Consider the following 26,183-nt stretch of genomic DNA (forward strand, 5'->3'; position numbering starts at 1 on the left):
TTCTTTTCTCTTTTGACTCTGACCTGAGACGTTTCTCTCCATGGTCGGTTGCAGGCTGTGACTGAGACAATCCTTGGTCCTGTGTGGCAGCTTACTGTATGCCGGGTAGACTTCATGGCTGTAGTTGTAAAGATGACAGGACATTTTACTTATACCGTGGAACCCCAAATGTCACTGAACCCTGGCTACCCATCATATTCTGAAGCAAAATGTATATTATAAACTAAAATACCATCATTATTAGAATTAATTTAATATCGTGACTGGAGAGACTATGTGTCTTGTGCTGAAGCCACAAGTACACCAAAGCATTCAGTGTGTCAAGGGGATAGATATCACCTCCCCATTTGCTCAGACGACCTTGAAGGCATGATCCGCTCTGCAAGCTGACACTTCATCCTGTCTCCTAAGGGCAACCACAATGCTTTGTTTTGTTACATGAGGTAACATTAATATGCAGGCCTACAACCTCTGAGAACCCCTTGTCAGTTATTTTGAAAGATATTCTTTGGTCCATTTCCGTTATGCCATGCTCTTAAAGCCACACTAACAACCAGTGTGAAAATGTGGGCCATTGTATAAAACATCCAAATGTGTCAGGCTAAATAATGCCCCGCTTCTCCAGGTCATACCTTAATCTCTAGATCCTGTGACTATTGTCTTACACAGCAGAGTGTCTCAATGTGACCTAGCTGCTGAGGTGCAGAGCCTTCCAGAGACACAGACTCCTGCCTTGAGGAAGGCAGAAGCTGTAAAGTTCTCAATCACTCCATCACCAGTTCACTACAGCAGCCTCAGCAAACTGTGCTATGTGGGTAGAACACCTGGAAGGGAGGTGCCACTGTAACAAACAGTTACATGTGGAAGGGGCTTGGAAACTGGGAAATGGGGGTGGCTGGAAGAATTCTGAGGAGTAACTTTTTTTTATTTTTATTTTTATAAGCAAAGTCTACTTTAGATTGCCTGAAACAGATTGCAGAATAATTCAGATGCTCACAGTTCACTTAGTGAGCAAGACTCAGAAGAGAGCAAGGAACACAGTAGAGAAAACCTACATTGCCTTAAGAACAGACTCCCTGAAACTGACTTGGTTAAAGGAAATACACAATCTAGCAAATTCCATACCAGGACAGGATACAGTTTACACTGTCTTCTCAAGCTGTTCCTCTTACACTGACTTACCAATGGCTGCTTTGACCCACATTTGTACACTGTGTTTGTGTTTCTCTTTTGTGGGTTTGTTTAATCTTTGCAGATGACCTTCTGGGCTCCTCTAAGGGGCTTGGGTCACTTCTCCAGCCCCACCCCCTGCAGCACACACAGCTTGTCTTCCAAGCTCCAGAAGGCACCATTCCATTGCTGTTGCTCTTCTTGGTGGTCATCTTATGTTACTGCAACTGGGATGGACATCCCCAATAGCCTCTCAAAGGCTCTATGCATGGTCCCTTTAATCCTGGGTCTTCAACTGCTGCTGAGGCTGCACCTTCAGCAGTGGCCTCTCCTGGCTTCTCACAGAGCCAAGTCTCAGCTGATCTCCACACTCCTTCAGGCCTTCAAAACCAGTACCACCTGGGTGACTCGTACACTACCAAGTTCTGTTGCCAACAGCCTTGGCCACCTCTGGAACACAGCGCCTGTGTGTTGACCCCGAGAAAACACTTTCCAGAAGGCTTTGAATTAATGATGCTGGGCTCCTAAGCACTGCTAGTTACTCAGCTGAGGCTGACCAGCACTGATTGTCTCAGTCACACAAAGCTTTCTCTTCAACGGTGCTGGTCTTTTGTTCATCACAGCTGATTCTTCAGCTCCAGCTGTTCAGACACCACAGATTCCTCATACAAATGGCCCAGCCGAGTCTTTGCTTTCCTCTGAAACTTGACAAGCCAGGCCTCTGTTGTCAGCACCGCTCTCAACATCCTTATCTTCCAAGCTCCAGCAGCTGCCCACTAAGCTGTCAACACTCAATGGTTTTTTCATCCAAATTTTTAAGTCCTTCTGCAATCCTCCCAAAACATCACGGTCAGCTCAGTCTCACAAAACACCCCACAATCCTGGTACCAACTTGTCTTAGTTAGGGCTGCTATTACTGCAATGAAACACTGTGACCAACAAGAAAGTCAGGGAGGAAAAGGTTTATTTGATTTACATATCACTGAAGGAAGTCAGGACAGGAACTCAAGCAGGGCAGGGACCTGGAGGTAGGAGCTGATGCAGAGGCCATGGAGGGGTGTTGCTTACTGGCTTGCTCCTCATGGCTTGCTCAGCCTGCTTTCTTATAGAACTAGGACCACCAGCACAGGGATGGCACCATTCAGGATGGGCTGGGCCCTTCCTCATCAATCACTAATTAAGAATATGACCTACAGCTGTATCTTATGGATCAATTGAGGCTCCCTCCTTTGAGATGACTCTAGCTTATGTTAACAAAAGACTAGACAGGACAGATACCAAGGGACCTTGGGGATCTTCCTGCCTCTGCCTTTCCATCCCTGGGATTACTGTGTCCTGGGACAGAACTGGGACCTTTGGACCTTGTTCTTCTTTGCAAGCACTTTAATGATTGAACCTTTTCTCCAGCCTGGATCTTCTAATGTCTTTCATTAAACTCTTAATTTATGTGCATATTGGATATTTTTGTTTCATTTTTTATTTTTTTTCATGTGAACTTAGTTATTTTCTATTGTGATTTCTGAGAAACCTGGGAAGTTTTAGTAGCACAAAAAGTTTTATAAATGTTGATAAGAGTAGAAAGGCTCTTTAGTCTAAATTTTAAATCATACATTAAAAATTTTTATTAGTTATCCTCTTTAGAAAACTCCTGGTATTTTGACCCAGAGAACATCTAAAATTTATGACACCATACATTCTATTTTTCAGTACCCGTGGTGATATTAATCCTGTTATTAGTACCTGAGCAATGTTAATTAGTTATTAACATTTTTTCCATCCCCACAGAAGAATCTTATGTACTTGTCCTATTGTTTGGTCTGATCTGTGGCCATCTAAAATTGCTTTGGTTAAGTTTTGTTTTGTTTTGTTTTTTGGTCTCATGGCCAGTGTCCATTAAAACTGACTTGCATCTCTCTTTAGAAAACTGTTGGAATCTGGAGAATGTTCTTAAACACATGTGCAGGCAGCAAGTAGTTATTTAGCACCCTACATCTTCATCCCTTTTTTTAGCAATGTGGGAGAACAAACAGAACCTTAGTTTTGTCAAAATGCAGTGTGGGGCCACCTCTGTCTTGTAGATGACCCCTGTGTGTGCCTGACAGCTACCATGAGCAGGTACCGGTTAATATTGACTAGCATAGGTCATCCTACAAACAGGCACCATGCCTGGAAGATGGTAACATAGTCAACCTGGAGAAACATTATTACAAATCATAAATCTTGCGGGTTTTAGAAAAAGAACTCAATCTTTGTAATACATTTCTTCGATGCTGTAGCTTCTTAACATAGCAACAAAAGAAGTCAGTAGAAAAAAATGAGTAAACTGTAATTGATACAAAAGAAGTCAGTAGAAATAAACTGTCCAAAATTTGCAAAATATTGCAGTCGAACAGTTCTGGCAAAATAACTTTCTTCTAAAAGGCAGACAGGAAACTGCACTTACCTATAGTTACAGAAGAGGGCACTGCAGGCAGACTTTTAAAATATATGACCATGGTATTAGAGGTTTCTGATCTAGTCTAACAAATTCTTTAAAAAGTAGATTATAGAAGTTGGGTGCTTATGTGTCAGTGAATTTGTGATGTTTGTTCTGAGTTAAAAAAAAAACAGAATGTTACAAAGAGAATTCTGGGTTTGTTATTAAAGAGATCTGTGTGCGTAAATGTGGCTAATCTTTCATGAGCAAGCTGTTTCTAGGTCACTCCAACTGACAGAACAAATGGAATAAAAATGATAAAAGAAAGATTTCTCTGTGTTGGCCCCATCAGCTGTGCACTGAGGCTTGTCCCCTCCCTACTCTTCCTGCTCTCTGATGTTCCAGTGACCTCCTCCTTCAACATGGTTGGCTGTGCTAATTCTTCCACGCGCTACACCTGGCTAAACCCAGACAAATAGCACTGTTCCTCGCTCTGGGAGACGTGTACACTGCCACAGTGATATGGATGCCAAAAGGCACGTGGCACTGTCAGTTCTGCTGTTACCGCATGCATGCGGCCCTAAGGCGACTTGATATGCTGGCGTGGGTTGGTAATGGTGGGGGCTCCCACTTTCTAAGGAGAAGGGGAGGGGGGCAAGGGAAAGAGTGAGGGGGTGGGATGAGGAGGAGAGGAGGAAGGGGGCTACAATTGGCAGGAAAGTGAATAAATAAAAAGAAACAGCTTTTTTTTTTCTTTTTTCTTTTAAACATCAACTCATTATCATTACAAACAAAACTCTTTAATCTTGTTTTGATGAAGCCTCAAAATATGCCTGGCCTTGCCTGCATTCTAGAAGAAAGACATTTTGGAATCAAACTTGCAAAGGGAGAGGGCTGAGTGATCTCTGCTGGTCCATGGCTTGAGCTCGCTTATGCAGGTCAAGATGAGAGTTAGCACTAGCAGAGCATTTCCATGAAAATTTCTGCTCCTTTCATAATCAAAGAGGGCTGTGCTACTCTGCACTCAGTCTTAACTGCAGCTCGGCTGGAGAAGCCCAACCTTGAACTCTAGGAGCAATATTTATCTGTGTGCTGTGTTCTCACACAATAGGAGTAGGACAGTTGGGATCACTGAGCACTAATTCACTTTCACACCACACTGCACCAGGACTCACCTTCTTGTGTCAGCTGTTTATTTATTTTTGACTCACTGCTTTAAAAGATAACGGTTTGAAAAATCCCAGGTTGGTGATGCAGCTTGATTTCCATGTCAGTATTCTGGGGCTTCTGAATAAACTTCCCTGTTATTAATCAACATCTAGACTTACGGGTTAGTTCTATAATTTCATAGTGGGCAGGGTAAGTTTCACTTCTGATCCCTACCAAAATGTCGCCTATGTTTGGCCCTCCTAGCTCACACAGTTTGACTAATTTGCCCAGGTCTTCTACTAGTGTGACAACATTTCCGGTTCCTTGAACTGTACCTCATGTGACACAATGTCAAATCATTCCTCTAATACTTTCAGAGAGAGCCACTGTGGAAAACAGCATGTCATTTTCCTACAGCCTGGCAATGTAGAGTTGCCAAAGAAAATAAAGTTTCCATCTTAGTATAGTTCCAAAAATGGGAATTAACTTAAGTCCAATAGAAGCATGCACAGAATCTTTATGATAAAATACAATGAGAACACAATGAAAAGGAAAGACCCAAATTGCTGAGGACGGATAGCATATGTGTTCATCAGAGAACATGTACTTGAGGTAACAATTATTCCCTAAATTATTGATGGACTTCAGTAAATCTAAATAGATAATGAATCTTGAGGCTTTAGAAACACGGACAAGTAAAAGCGCATGAGGGAAGCACAAGAATGACAACAGTCTGGAAAAGTGAAAGAAATATGGAGGAGGCACAGTACTCCAGACAGAATAAAGCCACAGCGACCAAGGCACTGTGTTGTCAGTGAGCCCAAGCATTCAACAGAACATCTTAATGTCGATGTGCAAGTGAACAGTTAGTTGGTTTTTGACACTGATACAAAAACAATAAAGAAAAGGTAAGTTTTTTTCAAGAAATGGTGTTGGAATAATTAGATATCCATGAGCAAAATTGTTATAATTTTTGCAGCCTATGAAAAGTTACCTTGAAGAGGACTGTAGATTAAACATAAAATTATCATAAAGTGTTTAAAAGAAACCATAGAAAATGATCTCCCTTACCTTGAGGATTGATGATAAGTTTCCATATATGACACCAAAAGCAAAATCTCTGAAAAAAATATCAACCGCAGCAGATTGGAAGAAAATGTTAGCGAGTCATATACACGAACAATGCAAAATGTAGTCTCAGTACAACAAAACCAATGCCTTTTGGAAAAAAATGGGCAAAATATTGGAAGATATTTGTATCATTTTTTTCTTTGATGTGAAAAACAAACAAACAAACAAAACAGCGGACAAAAGCAAGCTAAGAGCAGCGAGGTGTCTGTTGGGTCCTGGTCTGCAGGTCCTGGCAAGCGGGAGCCCCAGCCCGCGAGGCCATGCCAACTCGGGGGAGCGAGTGGCTGGGGGGTCCGGGGTGGGGGCGGCTCCCGGCCGCTTCCTCTACGGCCGCGGGGCGGACGCGGGGATCGCGCCAGCGCTGCGCACCATTGTTGAGACCCTCGCGGGGGTCGCGCCCCGCCGGCCGCCGCCGCCTCCTCCCTTCCTGCCGGAGCTCCGGGGCAGGGACGCCGCCGCCGCTGCCGACGCCCGGCAGGCCGAAGTGAAGGCCGTCCCCGCGCGAGTCCGATCGGCGGGGCTCGAAGGGCGGCAGCGGCGACGCGCCTCGGACGAGCCCGGTTCAGCGCCGGCGGGGAACGCGTCTCCGGAGCCGGCGCCGCGAGGGTCCTCTGCTGCCTTGGTCGCCCGGCGCCTCGGTTCGGTCTCCGCCGCCCACCGGCCGCTGCTGCCCCCTGGCGGCCGCGGCCACACGCGCACCCGGAGCCGCGCCCCCACCCGGGGGCAGCCCAGCCCTTGGCGCGCGCTCAGCCCTGCGCCTGCTGCGCCGGGAGGATGGCAGCGGCTGCCCGGGCCCCCGGCACTTCGGCGATGCGAGGCCCTATCGCCCGAGGGGATCGCGCTCCTGGCAGACACTTTCCCCGCCATCGCCCCGGTCCTGTCTACGAGCTCGTCCTGGAAGATGGATGCCCCTTGGGGCCAACCCGAGTGGGGCCCGCGCACCAGCGGTGACCGGCCTTGGCGGAGCCTGCTGAGCTTCGCTCCTGGTGGACTCCGCGAGGTGGTCTGTGCCCCTAGACTCCTCTGAACCTAGGGACAGACTTTCTTGCCGCCTTCTGTGTGGGTCCTCCACAGTTTTTTCCAGGGGAGGAAGTCCAGAGTTGGGTGTCGCCCTTAAAGACTCCAAGATGCTAGACCCCAGGAGTCAACTGAACTTTGGATTGTGAAGGACCTGCCTGTCAAAAAGAACAAGAGGGCAAAGCTGTCCTGTTGAGGCAGGGAGGAAAACTGCCTGAGCGCCATCGCCCTCTTGATATCCCAGATGTAGCTCAGGTACTAGGATGACAGGGAAAGAGCGGTATACTTGGCATCGGTCACACTTAGGTGTCGCTGGCTTTCATCTGGCTGTGTTTACCCTTTAGGACCTTTTTTGGCTCCTCTCAACCAGTTTATCAAATGCTGAGTGATATATAGCAAAGGCGTGTCTGATGCCAAAATGTTTTCACTGGAAGATCTAACGGTCAGAGACTTTTAGACTGCTCCTTAGTCGGTGAACAAACATAAGCCAAGAACGGGGAGTCGGCGTTAGGCAGCTGTCCTGAAGTATCTTAACCGTGTATTGCATTAATAAAGAGTTGCAGGCTGTGGGAATAATGGTGTCATCCAAGTTCAGGACTTGGGGAGATGGACGGGAGGAAAAGCAGACTGAGCGTGAGGCAGGTTGGGGAATAAGGTGTTATAGAAAAACAGCTTTTCAACAATTGATTGTTAGTTTGCAGTGGTGGAGAATTAACCAAGGCCTCATACATGCAAGACTATCCCTGAGCCATCACCACCCCTCCTCCACCTCTCTACCCCACCTCCCACCCATCACTCTGCAGCCTCCTGTTCCTGCATTTAAAGGTTGAATAGTAAGTACTTGGACATCTATGAGAGAGGAAAATGCATTCCAGAGAAAAGACAAATTTTACCCTCGGTCACTGCAAATAACTTTTCCAGAGATCCACTCAAAGTTTAGGTATGATAGAAGACAAAAAATACTTCACATTTTTTAAACATATGCAGGTGTACTGAGCTGGCATTTTTTAACTTGCTAATTGCCTCAATTTAATTTTTAGCGATGTTCTGTTCTATATCAGAATAGGATGTAAGAGTAAGGCTCTTTTATTTTGGACATCAGGTCTCATGTAGACCAGGCTGGCCTTGAACTTGTTTATTGAGACAAGATCTCATGAAGCCCAAGATGGCCCCAAATTTGCAAAGTAGGAAAGAATGACCTTGAAGTCCTGATGCCTCTGTTTTTACCCACTAAATGGTGAGATTATAGGCAGATGCCTGCAGGACTGGTTTTCTGTAGTCCTGGGGAATAAACCCAGGCTTTAGGGCATTCTAGCTAAGCCCTCTGGCAGCTGGGCTCCAGCACCAAAGGACTTGTTTTTCTGTGTACTGCACATGAGGTTAGACTGTGATGTTTTTTGATGCTAGGAATTGGGGGGGCTAGGACTCACCGCTGAGCCCTCCGGTTTTAAACTCAGTTCTGGGCTGCCCTGATGGCATGAGGATCTGATGAAGGAGCCGGTGTACAGAGAAGCTCCAGAATGCCCAGTGCAAGGGAGCCCTGCTGTGCTGTGCAGAGCACCAGGAGCCTTTTAAGCAGAGAAGTGCCATGAAGAGATTGGTGTCCTGTAATGATAACTGGCAGAGAAAGGATGGGTCAGCCTGGGGAGAGCAAGAGCTGACACAGGCAGCCTGAGGGGGTCACAATCAAAGTCACATTTAAGTGGGATTCATTTAAATGGAACTGGAATTCTTCGTTTCATATTTTTTAAGGTAATGTGAATACTCCAGTTTAAAAAAAGATTTATTTATTTATCTATTATGCAGTATTCTGCCTGCATGTGTGCCAGCAGGCCAGAAGAGGGCACCAGATCTCATGATAGATGGTTGTGAGCCACCATGTGATTGCTGGGAATTGAACTCAGGACCTTTAGAAAAGCAGCCAGTGCTCTTAAACTCTGAGCATTCTCTCTAGCCTGGACCTGGGATTCCTATCACCCATGGTGCTGTTGGGGTTTATTCTGTATTTGTACCTGAGAAAAGCAATGTGAGAGAAGAGACTGAACTACTAGAGAGGAATTGTTGCCTGAGCCCAGAACGGAGTCGGAGGTACAGAGGGCTCAGTGGTGAATCCTAGCTCTGCTGCTAAATAGTATATTAAAAAAAAAAAATCACTACCTGCCTAGGCCTCTGTTTCCTCATCTTTAAAATGTGTTAGTTCCTAGATCCCTGGAATGGAATAAACTCTTATTGAGATGATTATTTAAAATTGTTTAACAGAAGGGCCTCTGGCTTAGGCCTTGTCTTAGTCACTCTTCTGTTGCTATAAGGAGACACCATGACCAAGGCAGCTTACAAAAGAAAGCCTTTCCCCGGGGGCTTGCTCACAGTTTCCAAGGGTGAGTCCATGGCCCCTCGGTGTCACACAGGGTGGTAGGCAGGCATGGGGGTGGAGCAGCAGTGAGGGGTTCCATACTGAGACAGCAACTGAGAGACAAACAGAAAGAGGCCTAATCACTGAAACAGCAGAGCCTATGGGGACAAATTCAAACCAACTCGGGCCTATTGTTGAAGCATCTAGAGGCTAAGAAAGGAGGAGTGCTTCCTCCCGGGGGTTGAGACCAGCATAGGTACTGCAGGAAGCATCAGCCTATAGCCTCAGCCACAGCAGCCGAGCAGTTTCTACACACCAACTGCATTTGATCATCGCTATAATCTGTGCCACTTACTGTTCCTGTTGAGAGAGATGCTGTGTGGCTCAGCTGCCCTCAAACTCATGGTGCCTCCTCTCCTCGACTACCACACTCAGCTTCAACAGACTTTAACAGGAAACATTTTAAAAATGAGAGACAATGCCTTACCCATGCTTGATTTCACCAGGGTCTCTGTAATGCAAACTTACCTGGAAGTTGTGATAAGGTATCCCATGAGAAACAGCACAAGAGATAAGGGGTTTTATTCTGCATTCCAGTCCATCCTGGGGAAGGGATTTCAGGGGGAACCTGGGGTATTTTGTTCGATCTTGAGAGAATTAAATGCTCATAGTCAGTTTTGCTTAGCTTTTTATTCAGTCCAGGAGCCCAGCCTATGGAATAGAGCCCCATACAAGGTTAAGGTGGGTTTTCCCATATAGGTAATCCTTCACAGGTGTGCCTACAGGTTTGTCTTCGGATGCCTCTGGACCCCCACAAGTTGACAACATTTAACTACCACTGTGTTCACTCAGCAATCAATATGATATGTTGAGTGTTTGTGGCTTAACATTTACAAGTTGGGAATTAATGCCTAAATGTGAGCATTTTGGACACATTCTCAAAGAACCCCACAAGATAACACCAATATTTCCCTAATATTCCTAAATGGAATCTGGAGACTAAAGATTTTATAAATCAGACATAACGAGGATGTAATCCCAGCACACATCTTCCTGCACCCGGATTGACTCTTCTTTCCTGCTGTCTGCTGTTTCCTGTGGACCTGTAACTCCTTGCCACTGGGAAGCAGGTTCACGCACGCAAGATGGGGACTTCTGATCACGGCTTTATACCGATGGATCTTGGTCCTCACCTGGCCTTCAGTGCCATCATCTTTCTCAGACTTAAGAAACAAACCGACTCCCAAATTTAAAAATGGTGGACAGCTAAAGTCTGGTTCCCACATCAGTCCTGTGTGACTTGGCTCCACCTTGTGATGGCTGTTTTCTTAGCCCTCTGCTCCTCTCTACCACCTCCTAATTTACATCTTTTCACTCTTCAGAGGTGTGTGGTGAGAACTTTGCCTGCTGGTGAGATTCCATCCCTCTCTGGATAGTCCAAGTTTCCAGAAGCAGAGATTCTTGTCCCATGTGACCCTTTACCCTTGGTGGAAGTAGGGGTATTCACCAGGGCCTGTGGCCAAACAGTGTCACTTACAGAAGCATTGCTTTGCTTCAGTGCCAAGTAATTGTATGGTGTCAGTGTGTGTGTGTGTGTGTGTGTGTGTTTGTGTGTGCACTTGCATGTGTATACATGTATCTATACATGTGAAGGAAATAGGCTGACATCACGTGTTCCTCAGCCCCTTTCCACCTCACCTTTTGAGTCAGGGTCTCCCTCCTAACCTGGGGTGCACCCATTTGGCTAGGTTGATTAGGCAGTGGGCCCCAGGAGTCCTCCTGCCACCTTCCCAGCTGGGAGCCTACAGACTCACCCCATCACACTGAGGACTTTTTACATTTGCTGAATATCACGCTTTCACGGTGGGCGGTTGACCAACTGACCCATCTTCCCAGACTCTGAAACAAACTTTAAAATAGCAAATGGAAATGCACTGTTGGCACCAGGTTCACACACTTTTTAGCTATAATTGTGGCTTTAATGAATTTCCTGTCTGATGGGCTGTCCTGGGACCCCCATCAAATGGAAGGGTACATTCTTGTGCCCCCAAGGGGACTGATTACAAATGAAGCAGGGGAAGCCAGCATGCTCCCTTGTGTTTAGGGATCAGACCAGAGCATCGCAGCATACATCAGACTCTCAACATATGTCCAGCACTGTCTGGACTCCCAGTGACCCCTGACCTCACAAAGTGCTTGCACTTACACCTTCAGTGGTTAGTGTTTGGGATCCAGTCCTGGGACACTTCATAACCAACATCAGAGCACTTTAGAGTCTGCTTTAAACTCAGACACACCACTTCACACTTAAGACGACACTTCACAGGACTAATGCGCGTATGGGGCAAAGGGAGATCTTGTCCTTCGGAGGGAAGCCTGAGATGCTGAAGTTCCAGTAAGCTCTGAGAAGGTGTGTTACAAAGGCCATTCTGAGGAGCAAAGACACCATAAGTTCCAAATATTGACTGGGGAAAAGTATTCTCCAGGTGAGTCTACACATATGAAGCTCAGAACTAAAGCACATCAAGAGTTTTACTACCTGAGTGCCAGTGATGGTGCTGACAAGACATTTTTCATTGAACACATCTCTAAAAACTAATTGTTTCTTCAGTACACTTTCGCCTTTACCTACTCACCTGTAAGAGCATCGGGCTTGTACTCAGGTCCATCTGTTTCCATGCTGCACCAGTCACAGTTCAATTAAAATGGATCGGCCTTCTTTCCACTCATCTTGGTAATTCTGAACACCTACCCCAACCAGCCTCTCATTAGGACAACTGTTTTCTGCTCTTAGAATCCTGCTAAGGTTTCCCATGTGTCTGATGCACAGTGTAGTCAGAATATGAATATTCCAGGAGCCTATACCGATGAAAATATTAAATCCCATCCCTTATTTTAACAAGATGGTGTTAGCACTCCAAGGAACGCAGCAAGCGTTAGGCCAGACAAGAACTGTCAGCTGCAACTCAACAGTCAGGGTGAAAGGTGGGAGAGTAAGTATTCAGAGCAAAGTGTGACAAAAAGATCTCTTAGCAGCTACAGATCTCTGCCCATATTCTAGAAGGCAAACGTCAGGCTCTCTTTTCCTTACACTTTGGTAGAAGTTATTGAGAGGGTGCCTGTTTTTCTAGCCTCTTCCCTAGATACACAGGCTGTGGCGTTAGTCTTGACTTGTTGATAGATATGTGCCCAGGGAGAACAGTCTAGGGTTGGTGAATAGCACATAACCTGCCCCTGAACCCCAGAAAAAGAAGCCCCAAACTAACTGGGGCACTGTGTACCCTCACTTGTACAGGCCACTGCCACTCTTGACAGCATGTTTCCTTCTGATCCATACTATCACTTAGCTTTTGAGGAAAGTAATGTTTGCATGGCTTTAGCTCCTTCTTGAGGAAGAGGCCAAGAACCTGAAAACCCTCGGCCTGGCGCCCCAAACACCAGCAGCATTCCTATCGACTGAGTGGCTGGAGGTGTCACACATCCCACAGGCCATCAGAAGTGGGTAGTGGCAGCGAGACAGAATGCTTGGTCTAAACCCTCCTTTCTGTCATATTCAGTCATGATCATTAACATCATAAAAGAATGGACAGACATAGAATATATTTGCATACTATGCTTTGGAAATGGATTTGGGGTGGGTCCTAGAGGGAAAATTGAGTCCGGGATGTCATTTAATAGGATGGAGACAAGCTTGATTCTCATATGTAATTCCAGAACTCAGGAAGGGTGTGGTAGAGGGATTGCCTGCGTTAGGGGCCATACTAGGCTACTGTATTAGTCGGGGTTCAGTGAAGAAACAGAACTAATAGAATGAATATGTAAAGGAAAGTGTAAAAAGGATGGATCACATCTGGAATCAACTAAAACTCAAGCACCTGGGCACATCTGTCAGGAATTTTCTTTTCTTTTGTTTTTTATTTTATTTTTTATTTTAGAACCTTCTTTTTCTTTTTCTTTTTCTTTTTTTTTTAACTTTCTAAAAAGATTTTCAAAATTATACTATAATTACATTTCTCCATTCCCTTTCCTCCCTCCACACCCTGGCATTTCCCCTCCCTACTGTGCTTCAGATCCATGGCCTCCTCTCCTTTCATTAATTGTTATGGCATTGCAAATATGTATATCAGTATGCATAATCCCAAATATAACCTGCTAAGTCCATAAAACGTTGTTGGTGTGAGGAGCTTCCAGGAGGCTGTTCTGCACTGGGCATCTAATCGGTGTACCCTCCATGAAGCTGGCCCCCTTCAGACAGGATTTTCCTGGACTGGGTCATTTCAGAGGGATCCTTTGGGGTCAGATGACCCACCCTAAATTTGGGCCACACCTTCCAGTAGAAGCCTGCATAAAAGATCCTGGAAGAAGGGAGTCTTTGCCTTTTGTCCACTCACCCTCCCTTTCTCTGGCAAGTTCATCCATCTTGCTGCTGAGGCATTTCTTCACTGGCATTACAGCCTACTTCTTTGGGATTTCAACATATACTGAGGACCAGCTTAGACAGCCAGCTTCGTAGACTGAACAAACTACGGGGATCTTGAAGCTGGTAGGGATTAAACCGTGGCCTTTGTTTATGCAGGGCATACGCTCAGTAATTGCTGATCTACAACCTCCATTCCTATATCCTATATTTTATCATTCGGGGCTCTTTGTATCCAAGGCTGACTGTGAAAGCCCCACGCTGCTTAAGATGACCTTGAACTTGTGGTTCTCCTGCCTCTGCTTCCAGAGCACTAGGAGAAGAGGCGTGCCCCATCACATGTAGTTGTGTGTGGTCTGGGAAGCAAACCCAGGGTTCTTATTTGCTGGGACAAGAGTTCCACCAAGTGAGCTCCACTCCACTCCAGCCCAGCTCTGCTGCCCCACAACTCAGCCCACACATGCTGACTTCTTTGAGAGAGCCTGCACACAGGCACACACACACATATGCACACACGTACACACGGGAACACAGACAAACACACACCAGAAGCTACAGAAAGAAAGAACACAAGGTTAAATGTCAAAAATGTCAAACTGTGTCCAGAACATGAAGTGGGGTTTGGAAAGGCAGCTGTGACGGCCATTCTTGAGTGTCAACTGGATTCCAGTTATCTGGTATTATGTAAAACCCCAAAATGAAAAGGCACACCTGTGAGGGATTCCTTGCTTAATTTTAATCCGCATCTTTGAAGAGGGAAGCCGAGCCTCTAATCCAGGCAACACCTTCCGCTAGAAGCCTCTATAAAAGGCGCTGGAACTAAGGAGCTTTTGCTATTTGCCTGTTACTGCCTAGCTGAGAAGAAGTCCATTCCTTCACTGTCCTTGCGGTCTACTTGTGTAGAATTCTGGCTTTTATGAAGACCAGCTGAGACATCCACACTCATGGACTGAAAAACTACTGGACTTTTGGACCTTCCATTCATAGGCAGCCATCTCTGGAATAGCTGGACTTCAGCCTGTAAGTCATCTATCTAAACTCATCTATCTGTCTGTCTGTCTGTCTGTCTGTCTGTCTATCTATCTATCTATCTATCTATCTATCTATCTATCTATCTATCTATCGTGTGTGTGTGTGTGTGTGTGTGTTCTGTTACTCTCGAGATCCCTGACTAAACCTGCCAGCCTTGTAATCAAGGGGAGCCCAGTTGTCCAGATGCTTTGGTTCTGCCCCTGCAGTTCTCTGCTCTGAAAATCTCCTTTGGGTCAGAGATGAAGGCAGGAAAGAGCTGAGAGGCTCGCTCTTCTCTGTGGTTTCTCTCTGCCCTCTTGTGGCCGTTGCCTGAATTTGCAGGGTGAGAGGCATGGTTATTCCACCATGATCCACTAGGATAAAATGCCACTCTCTTTGCTCACCTGGCAGGGTTTATTGCAGTTCATTATTTATTTGCATTGGGGGTGCGGCAACTGTTGGCTTGCCGCAGCACACGTGGAGGTCGGAGAATAATTCGGGTGACTGGGTTCTGTCTTTTATTTTGAGTGACTCAGGAATTGCCCTGCACTGGTCAGAGTTGCCAGGGAGCAGCTAACCGGGCTGAGCCATCTCCTTGGTCCTCCGTTCTGTTTGGCAACGATCAAATCATATATAATCTACAAAGCTTCGCCACTAATCAATCACATGTTATATGAGTTTTATGGAGATATGGTTATGTGTCTAGATTTTTGGGAGTGAGAAAAGCAGCTACAAGCAGGTTTAAACATATGGTTTGGTCTCTGTCTTTCAAGGTTTAAGGTCATAGAAGCTTCTCAAACTATTTCTAAAAGCTTTTAGATAAGGATAACTATCTTTTCATTTATTACATTTTTTTCTAATTTTGTTTTGTACATTTTAGCAATGATTTTTACTTAGTTCTCCGGTACACTGTTTTTCTGGGGGGGGAAAGAGAAATAGGCTTAGTACAAATCCTAGCTTTTATTTTTTTAAGATTTATTTTTAATGTGTATGAGTGTTTTACTCTCACATATTTAAGAGCAGTGTGTATATGTGTGTGTGTGTGTGTGTGTGTGCGTTTCCTGCTTAAAGCCAGAAGAGAGTGTCAGCTCCCCTGGCACTGGAGTTACAGGTGATTGTAAGCTGCAAAGACAGGGTTGGAAATCAATGTGTGGTCTTCTGGAAAAGCATCACTCTTCACCACGGAGCCATCTCTGCTGAGTCATCCTGAAAAGATCTGTCCAGCCAAGCAGTGGTGCTGCCGCTTTTAATCCCAGCACTTGGGGGTTTTTTACATTTATTTATTCATGATATGTGCTGAACTTCTGCTCCTCTGAGTTCTTACTGATCTTGGGTTTGCTTCAGCCAGCAGGAGTTCCAACAGGAATTCCAGGAATGAAAACAAGCTTTAAGACCCTAGACCTGGGCGATGGTGGGCAGGGCCTCCATTCACCAATGAATGTTGCCCTGGTGCATAAAACCACATCATAAACCACAGTTTTTTGTGGAAACTGGCCTTCCAGATCCTTGGTGACAGTGGAGGGAGGCACACAGTAGTCTTGCTTCTAACGTGTGTTGACTGCTGTCTTTGGCTGAAAGACTCTGACAATCATTGTGATTTCCACAATTTCAGGTTCTACAGAGGCTCCTTGTGCCCTAGAGCGATCCTTCTCCCTCAGTAGGGAAAAACAAAACGCAGAGTGGGAACTCCACAGACCTTTCTATAGGGGGACTGAGGAAATGCCACCCGAAAGACAAGATTAGAGAAGATCAGCTATGTGAGAAGTGTCCTTTGACACTGCGACCTCCTTCTGTCTTGGTGGCCTAACTGACCCCAGCGCCAAAGGAAACCTGTGTTCTTCCCCTGCGGTTTCTGACCGTGAACCACCTCATCTTGTGTGGATAAGACATCTCCCAGTAGACTAAGGTGCCTTCAGCCATCAAGAGGACAACCCAAGAACTCCCACAGAACGCCCAGCTGACCTGCACTTTGACATCGGAAAGCTGTGTCATGGCCGGCAGCCAACAGCTGAGCAAAGACAATCCAAGTAGTCCCTCTATAAGGCAGCCTTGCAAGCAGGGTAAAAGAATGAGCCCTGAACAGCAAGAGAAAGGCCAGAAGAGGAAATGCCAAGAAGACAAAGAGGATGATGTGTGGTCCGAAGAGCCAGTCCAGTCCTGGAAGAAGCTGAAACAGGAACAGCATGAAACAGAGCTTGGGGATGAAGAGCCTGACAAGAGCCGAATATGGTCACCCCAGGAAAAGGGTCCGTTACAGCTAATGGCCCCAGAGTGTGCCAAAGGCCCCCCAGAAGAGGCTGTGACTGAGGAGTCTGTGGGTGGAGGCCAGGGTCTCAAGCCCCCCCACAGCAACAGGGAGGAAGAAGTTGAGAAACACCACAATGAAAAGTGCCCAGGGCTGTTGGAACTCCTCCAACCTGACGTCCCCGTGAGCTCTGGCCCTCACAGCACTCACACAAGCACCATGGACACCTCCAAGACTCTCAAAGGTTGTGCTGAAGGGCAGAATCATGAATCGGAAACACCTCAAATCTGCACAGACAGTGTCAGCAATGGCATGCCCAGCAGCAAAGTGTCAACACCTGAGGTCAAGAAAAAGGCTCTTGAAGACCAAGAGAAGGGCAGAGGGCTGGACCGTGGTCCTGCTGTCACAGTGGACATGGAGAAAGAAATCAGCAGTGCGCTAGGCCCTGGGTCAAAAGATGAGATCTTGAGCTGTGCCTTCAAACTGCAAATGACTCGAGGAGACCTGTGGACCCTAAGGAACACCCAGTGGCTCAACGACAAAGTCATCAATTTTTACATGAATCTTCTCATGGAAAGAAATCAAAGTCAAGGCTACCCGGCACTTCACGCATTTAATACCTTCTTTTACACCAAGTTAAAGTCTGGTGGCTACAGGTCAGTCAGAAGATGGACCCGGGCAGTAAACATCTTTGCCAAGGAACTTATCCTGGTACAGTTCACCTGGGCATGCACTGGAGCCTGGCGGTCACAGACTTAAGAAAGAAGAGTATTGTCTACATGGACTCCACGGGACAGAAGAGACCCGACATCCTTGAGCTGCTTTTCTGCTATCTGCGGGAGGAGAGCAAAGCGAGAAGGAACAGCGACCTGAGCCCTGTGGAGTGGAAGCAACACAGCATGTTGGCAGAGGAGATTCCTCAGCAGCTGAACGGGGGCGACTGCGGCGTGTTCGCCTGTAAATATGCAGATTACATTTCCAGGGGCCAGCCCATCAGCTTCTCCCAGCAGCACATGCCTCTGTTCAGGAAGAAGATGGTGTGGGAGATCCTGCACAAGCGCTTACTGTAGCAGCGCCCCCTGGCGGCCCCTGCGAGGCAGCTGCTCCGAGCTCTTTCCCAGGTGAGGCTAAGGACTGCAGGTACTGGGTGTGGAAGAGCCTTGAACAAGTTCTGAGTGTAAAGACTGTGGCCAGGACAGCCGCGGCTGCACAGAGAAACCCTGTCGGGACAGAACAACAACAACAACAGAAGACACGTGTGCCCACCGAAAGTTAGAAACTATCCGGACTGCACAGCGCATGCTCACAAGCACGCGGCTTTCGAGATTTATCTGTGACTGAGGTCGACGCTGGATTGAATTTTGCTGTTCTTGTTCACAAGTTTTAGCTAACTGGCAGTGGATGGCTTCTGGCGATTTTCGGCCTTTCATTCTCGACTGCTTGTTTGCATTAGTTATTACTGAAAGGAAGGCCACCAGTTGCCTGTCTCCGAGTGAATCTCCGGTTGCCTTCCGGTACTGTGTGCTACTACAGAAGCGTCGCAGTGTGCTGCTGTTCACGGGATCCGAGCAATCCAGGAGAAGTAAGAAACGCGCCGGGGACATCTCAAGATACTCCCAGCCTGGAAGTAAAGACATCTATTTTATTCTCGGGAGTGGAGTAACTAATGCTAGATGTGCATTGTAAACCCGGGACTCCTTGAAGCCTCACCCTGCTGAGGGCTGTACTAAACTGTTTATTCCAAAAAAATAAATAAATATATATTTATATATATATATGTAAATAAACAAATATTTATATATAAATAAAAATATATTTTATATATTATATATATAAATATATATATTCTTAAGCTATTTTTGAAGATGTTTTCTTTGTATATATTAAGCTGAAATTTAATATGTCATGTTAATATTTATATTCTGTCACCTTAGCCCCACTATTGGTATAGACTTAATATATTTAGTGTGAATATTGCCAACTACATGATAATCTATTTTTATACAGGAAACTTTAATTTTTTATTAGCAGTAAATCTTACATTTGTGTTGTTATTCAATAAAGTTTACATTTAATAAAGTTTGGAGTTTTTTGAACATACTTTGCAAGATCCTGTGCCTGCTGTTCCTTGCATGGTGTAGTGAGGTTGTCCGAGAGAACTGGAAAGCAGATGTCCAAGACAAGATCCAACAGGGTAAGCCAGAACCTGTTCATACATCTGCATGCTGAGATTGCTCTCATTCCAGACCTCTGAGGGCACTTTAGCCAATACCTGTCGTCATCCTGGGAGAAGCTCAATATCGCAGCCAGGGCTGCCTTGAAAAACCAAACAGAACAACCAAAACAAAAAATATGTGATATCAAGACTTCAAAAATTCAAAGTTTTAACATAGTAATCAATGGAGTTCTGATACCTAAAATTACTTCTCATCATGTTAAAACCACCTCTGTCCAGACCTCTGGACAAAGAAAAGAATGTTGATGTTTTTAACCCCAGATAATTTTTTTTTTAAATCCCCAAGCTTTTATTATGACTTAAAAGTAGAAGGCTCCAGAAGTTCCTCTTTTGTAACTTAAAAGAATTCATGTGAGCCTCACGGAGTTTGCAACTTGCATCTATCTACCTGTCACAGGTCAATTGAGCTACAATCAACAGACTAAGATTCCCCAACTTTTGCCTGTTCCTGATGGAATATGTGTGTGTGTGTGTGAGGGTTGGGGGGGGGGGGCTCCAATTGTAAGAGTTTCCTTTAAGTTCCTTAACTTTAGCTTCTGTCCCTAGTCTGAATATGTCTCGGCAGATTTCCACCCACCTGACAGTCACCACCCAGGAACCAGAATCAGAAAACAAACCACTCCAAAAGTGATCTACAGCACCCAAGCCCCAGGCAGTCCACAAAAGTGGAGAGCCTGATGTGCTCCAGTCCAGCTGCCATGATTGCTTCCTGTCTTTTACCTTGATCAGGAAACCAGATGCTTCTGATGAGTGAGTGCCCCATTTCCTGAATGAATCCCCTCCCAGGCTTTGGTTAACATTCCAGCCTTCCTGGGCCCCTACAATGGCATCCTAATTTCAGTTGAGGCCCATTTACAAAATCATCTATGTCACCCCTTATCCTCAACAAAAGACTGAAAAGGTTCAGTCCAAAGGAAACTCTCTGGCAAGGAAGACAAATGGCTACTTGGAGTGCCTACCCAACAAACCAGGCTGGCTCATATTGACCTCCAGGCTCCCTTGTTTGAAAAACAAAACAAAAAAAAAAAAAAAAAAGGTACCTGTAAAACCCAACTAGATCAAGATCCATCAGCATGTTGATCCATTAGATGAAGCAGTTTTGCAACATGATAGAGCACTCACCATACTCTGTGCAGAACAAGGATGTGATTGTGTGGCTGTAAGAGAAAATGTTGTTCTATGCAAACCACTCAGCAATCATTAGAGATTCCTGTACTCTCAGAAAAACAAAAACAAGCAAACAAACAAACCCTGTACACTGCAGACAAAAAAATGACCCAGAACAGGGGAAGCCCATGGTTGCCATTCTCATTTCCTTGTTTTTTCGGGTGATAACTCTGTCTTCAGCTATTGCAGAACATCAGACCCTTCTGTTTCTGCTGATCATCGCTGGCTTGTGCATCATAAATGTCTTAACTAGATACAGAAATTTTGGTCTCGGTGCCAGTATACTGATATTTATTAAATCCCAGTGTGAACAGGTGTTAGGCCCACCGAGAGCCCAATTACCAGAGAGACAGATGAAGGTAACTTGGAGATGGATTGCCACAAACAGAAGAGATTTATTCAGGCCAGTGAGTGATGGGGCTGCTTTCCAAATCATCAGGGAACAGCCCCGAGAGAAAAAGGCATGGGGTTTTTAAAGGAAAAAGCAAGGGAGGCGTGGGGGTGGCAAGCTTGGCAGTGCAGGATTGGGTCAATGGGGTTATGGGTAGTTGACTTTTAATATCATTGGTTCGTTTTAGGCACCCACGTCCAGTCAGGCCTGCCCCCGACATCTGGTGGATATCTGATCTTCAAGTTACACCCAGAATGTCCTGGATGGGGAGCTGTGGCCATCTGGACCGGTTGCCAGGCACCCTATCTCATACTGCAGGCCTGGACATTCTTCTGCAGCAGGGTGGGTCTTGTCCCCATTCACCCACTTCTCCTTTTACCTTGTCCTTCTGCTTTCTGGAAACTACCGGGAGAACTTAGTTTAATTAATATGGGGTATAGAATTCATAAAGAAACCTGTAAAGCTAGCCTGTTCCTTTCACAGATACACACCACAGGGTCAAGAACTTGACTCAGGATACAACTTAAGTGGGGGATGGAAGTGATGGTGAACATTATGTTTAAAGTTACTGTGCTTAAGAGAACTATCAAACAAAAAGCATGTCTAGCCTGTAAGTCCTACTTGTCCAAGGACAGAGGAGGTCTCAGAATGCTAGGCGTTGTTCTTGTGATTGCCTGGTCTTGTTCATGGAGGATACAGACAGTGTGTGGTCACTCCTGTGGACAAGCTTGCTTGCCCTTGACTGCACCTAGATGGAGGTGTCTGAGGACATGCAGGCAGGAAGTCTGCCAGTGTTCCTGCCTCTAGGTGCACAAAGCCAGGATGGGCACAGCCTGTGAGCCTTTATAAACGCATGAGTAATGAACCTTGGGACTGCATCTTGAGAGCACTCTAAGGCACAGTCTTCACACCGTGGGTATCTGGTGCTAGCATCTGAATGAAGTCTCTTCTTTGTTAAAATTTTAATAAATAGATAAACAAATAAAAACATTTTATTTTCTGAAAGTAAGGAGATCTGTCTTTTTGGAAGTTGAGTGAAGTATTTCCAAACGTACATTTTCAACACAGGTATCTTTTAATATAAGTCTCAGCCATATTTTAAGTGCTGTACCGAACTGTTTATTCGAAAAAGGGTACTCAACTTAAAGCTACTTTAACATTTTTGGTACAGGTTAAACTGAAATTAATTTGTTACTCATTAAGAGTATTATTCCCCTTCACATCCTCACTGTGATTTAGTATTTAGCCTCAATAGTTCCAGTTTCAAAATAATCAGTTTTACATGTAATAGTTTAACCTTTTCTGTTCATTGCATAATTTATAATGGTATTATGAAGTCTTTATTTTATAAAGTCCAGAGATGTCCAGAACATACTTTATAAGATTATGCTCCCACTGTTGCTTTTATGATGCATTCAAGATTTTCTGACACAACCTAGGGAGCAGATAGCTAGGGGATAACCCATCAGCATTCCTGTCATTCAAGCATCCTACATCACGTTCTCATTACAGCACATAAGGGCTTTGTCGCCTGAAGTTCTCCAATCTTCCACATTTCTTCTGCAACTCACTTCCAAAGTATTAAGAATCACATGGTCAGGGTATTGTAACAACAGCCCAACTCCCAGTACCAATTTTCCGTATTAGTTCCTTTTCTTGTTTACTATGAAAAAATATTTTGACAAAGCAAGAGAGAGTTCATTCTGTATTCCACAATTCAAGGGTATAGTTGATATATATATATATAGGAAGACCTAGTTGGTAGCTGGAGCTCAAGCAGTTGATCACATTGTCAACTGGGACCAGAATAAGTTCCTTTGTGAAGAGCTTTAGTGCCTGCATCCATCTTTTGACTAACCTGTAGCCCCTGCTCCATTTTTAATTGGATTATTTGCTTTTTTTGTGATCTAGTTTCTTGAGTTCTTTACATATTTTGGATATTAGTCTTCCATCAGATGTGGAGTTGTTAAAAATCTTTTTGCATTCTGTAGGGTGCTAATTTAATTGATAGTGTCCTTTGTATTACAGAAGTTTTCCAGTTTCATGAGGTCCCATTTATCCTATTGCCTGTGCGATTGTTGTTCTGTTCAGAAATTCATCTCCTGTGCCAGTAAGTACAGAGCTGTTGCCTGCTTTTTCTTCTATCTGGTTCAGTGTATCTGATTTTATGTTGGTCTGGACAAGTTGTGAAAGGTATTTACTTGAATAATACTACTATTGAACTTTTAGCATGATTTCAGCAGAACCCGTTGTAAAAGATTTTAGATCACCTTTTAAATTCCCTCAAGCTCCCCCAAAAATCCTCATGGAAACAAGTTTTTTATTTTTTTTTCTGACTGCAATAACCAGTGTTTTAACATATGATGCTGTTTCCCTAAAGTTTGCAATTTCTAATATTGGTATATAAAATAGAACGTGTTATCAAGTGCAATGTTTTGGGACTATATACATTGTGTACTAGCCACAACTTGCTAATTCACATACAAATCACCTCAGAGTTGATACAGTTTGTGAAAGCTCATAACATCCACTCAGGCACCTTTCAATTATATTAAAATAATTTCCATGTTGTATAGTAGAGCCATTAAATTCATTGACATTATATAACTTTGTACCATTGTTCAGCATATATCCTGCTACTGACATGACCAGATGTCAGCCCTAGTAAATAGTACTCTATCAGTTAGTTCTTTATTTTAATGTGTCATATGCACTTGTGTGCATGGAAGACAGAAGAACATGTCAGGACCTACTGAGCAATACTTACAGATGGCTGAGTGTGTGCCATGCATGCTGGGCACTGAACTCAGGCTATATGCAAGAATAGTGAGCACTTTCAAACACTGAGCCAGCACTCCAGCACCTAAAGTGGGTTAAAGTCAGTGAGCACAGTCAGTAAATGCTGGCTTCTTGATCTCGGTAGAACTGAACCTGAGTCACCTGTCTATCTATCCATCCATCCACCAATCTATCTATCCACCTATTTGATGTGTTTGTGTGTGCATGCTTGTGGGGTGGTCACATGACAGCACATGAGACTCACTTCTCTCCTACCGTGTGGTTTCTGGGGGACAGAACTTAGCTCATCAGCCTTGGCAGTAAGCACCCTTTAACCACTTAAGTATCTTGCCAGGTCAGCCTCAGTAAAATATCGCCATTTCTTTGATCTTGTATACAGCAGTAGCCAAAAAGGAGAACATTTGGTCCCTTCTGTGAAACTGAGTTGATGGAGCCACCTTATCAAGTGCTGTACATATTCACACTTAAGAACACACACTTACAGTTAGGTATGATTAACCTTTATTATTTATAAAAAATGAGCTTTCTAAAATATTAGTAAATTTCCACTTTAGTTCTGTTTTGAAGTGTTGGTACCAGTGAAGTAACATTTTTCTTCTTTGAAACTTTTCTTGTAAAGTTACAGTCTTCTCCTTTTCTAAAATGGCAGGAAGCTCCTTCCAGTCCTTGATGAAGATAAAGGGGGCACCCATGGCCTTGAGTAACTGCAGAGGAGTGCTGTGGTGACTGGACATGTTTCCACAGTGGCCAGCTGTCATCACATCTTCTACCACAGGAATGGAGCCAAACGAGCAGGCCTCATATATTCTGTAACACTCTGTGTTCACTCCTACAGGACACAAAGTGAGGTCACTCTGAAGCAAAGCATCTTGGTAATTCTTAAGACTTTCATTTGTCTCCTGAGGCTGCCACCTAGGAAATTAAACAAACAACAAAGAAATCCCTGTAAGGTTTTACTTTCCTATGGCATCTTTTTTGAAGCAAATCTTTTAATGTCAGTTATCAAAAATGTGAACACATCATAGAGATGATAAATATGAGAGGCATTGAAAATGTTGGACCAAACACATTTCTTAAAACTTCTTTAAGGTTTGGGGGTGTGGGTATAGCCCAGCTGCTAGAACTCAGACCTAGTATTGATCATCATCTATCCATAAACTGGGTATATAATTCCCTAATTCTACAAGTTGGGAGGCATAGGAAGAATCAGGAGTTTAACATCATCCTGGGCTAAATACCGAGTTTGAGGCCAGCCTGTGCTACATGAGACTGCCTAAAACAAGTTTTTTGTTTTGAACATTTGAAAATAATCTGAACATTTTATTGCTGTATATTTAAAAATACCCGGTGATCAATCTTCGAATGGGTGTATTCATTCAATCTTATTTCCCTAGTGCTGTGTCCTCTTATCTTACTCTGATGCAGCTGTGCTGTATCCAGTGGTGGGCATTAGGTCTTTGAGTTAAGTCAGGACATATTCTAGAAAGTCTAAAGCCCTGTGAGGAAAAGCACAGAGGGGCTTCTGGAGTGACAGGGCTGCATTTTCCTATGGGTGATTACTGAATGTTTCACTGTCAAGGGCTCAGAATCAAGAGCTGTATGTGAACAGGCAGGCTAGTGCAGACGTGGGGAAGAGTAGAGAATAAACAAAGATGAAGGTCATGCTTGTGCTTGGTATGCCCAAGAACTGGTAGGGAGGCCAGCAAGGTGGAAGTAGAGGAACTGAGGTGAGCAGTCAAAAACTATAACGTCTGCTCACAGAAGACTGACCTGTAGTGTTCTGATGAGGGAACGACATAAGCAATAAACATTTTAACAATCAATCTGGCTGTGGTCTTGAGAATGGAATGAGAATGGAATGAGAATGGCAGCTGGGCTCCAGCACCAAAGGACTTGTTTTTCTGTGTACTGCACATGAGGTTAGACTGTGATTTTTTTTGAAGCGAGGAAGTGGGGGGGGGAGGGCTAGGACTCACCGCTGAGCCCTCGGGGTCTGAAACACAGTTCTGGGCTGCCCTGATGGCATGTGGATCTGACAAAGGAGCCGGTGTACAGAGAAGCTCCAGAATGCCCAGCGCAAGGGAGCCCTCCTGTGCCGGGCAGAGCACTGGGAGCCTTTTAAGCAGAGAAGTACCCTGATGAGATTGGTGTCCTGTAATGATAACTGGCAGAGAAAGGATGGGTCAGCCTGGGGAGAGCAAGAGCTGACACAGGCAGCCTGAGGGGGTCACAATCAAAGTTACATGTAAGTGGGATCCATTTAAATGGAACTGGAATTCTTCATTTCATATTTTTCTAAGGTAATGCGAATACCCCATTTTTTAAAAAGATTTATTTATTTATCTATTATGCAGTAATCTGCCTGCATGTGTGTCAGCGGGCCAGAAGAGGGCACCAGATCTCATGATAGATGGTTGTGAGCCACCATGTGATTGCTGGGAATTGAACTCAGGACCTTTAGAAAAGCAGCCAGTGCTCTTGAACTCTGAGCCATCTCTCTAGCCTGGACCTGGGATTCCTATCACCCATGGTGCTGTTGGGGTTTATTCCGTATTTGTACCTGAGAAAAGCAATGTGAGAGAAGAGACTGAACTACTAGAGAGGAATTGTTGCCTGAGCCCAGAACGGAGTTGGAGGTACAGAGGGCTCAGGGGTGAATCCTAGCTCTGCTGTTAAATAGT

The 26,183-nt window shown here is 44.8% G+C and overlaps 1 long non-coding RNA gene across 3 annotated transcripts in view; it reads right to left on the reverse strand.

Moving 5' to 3' along the window:
* The window catches only part of LOC132648628 (uncharacterized), a 356,879-nt gene extending 350,439 nt beyond the window's left edge, over positions 1-6,440 (reverse strand). For all 3 annotated transcript variants that reach the window (XR_009587069.1, XR_009587068.1, XR_009587067.1), the window contains exons 1-2: positions 5,807-6,440; positions 24-118 (exon numbers count right to left, since the gene is read on the reverse strand). This is a non-coding gene — a long non-coding RNA (uncharacterized LOC132648628). The remainder of the gene's footprint in view (positions 1-23; positions 119-5,806) is intronic.
* Positions 6,441-26,183: the final 19,743 nt, after the last annotated feature.

This window comes from Meriones unguiculatus, chromosome 17 (genome assembly GCF_030254825.1).
Source record: "Meriones unguiculatus strain TT.TT164.6M chromosome 17, Bangor_MerUng_6.1, whole genome shotgun sequence".
NCBI classification, from domain to species: domain Eukaryota; kingdom Metazoa; phylum Chordata; class Mammalia; order Rodentia; family Muridae; genus Meriones; species Meriones unguiculatus.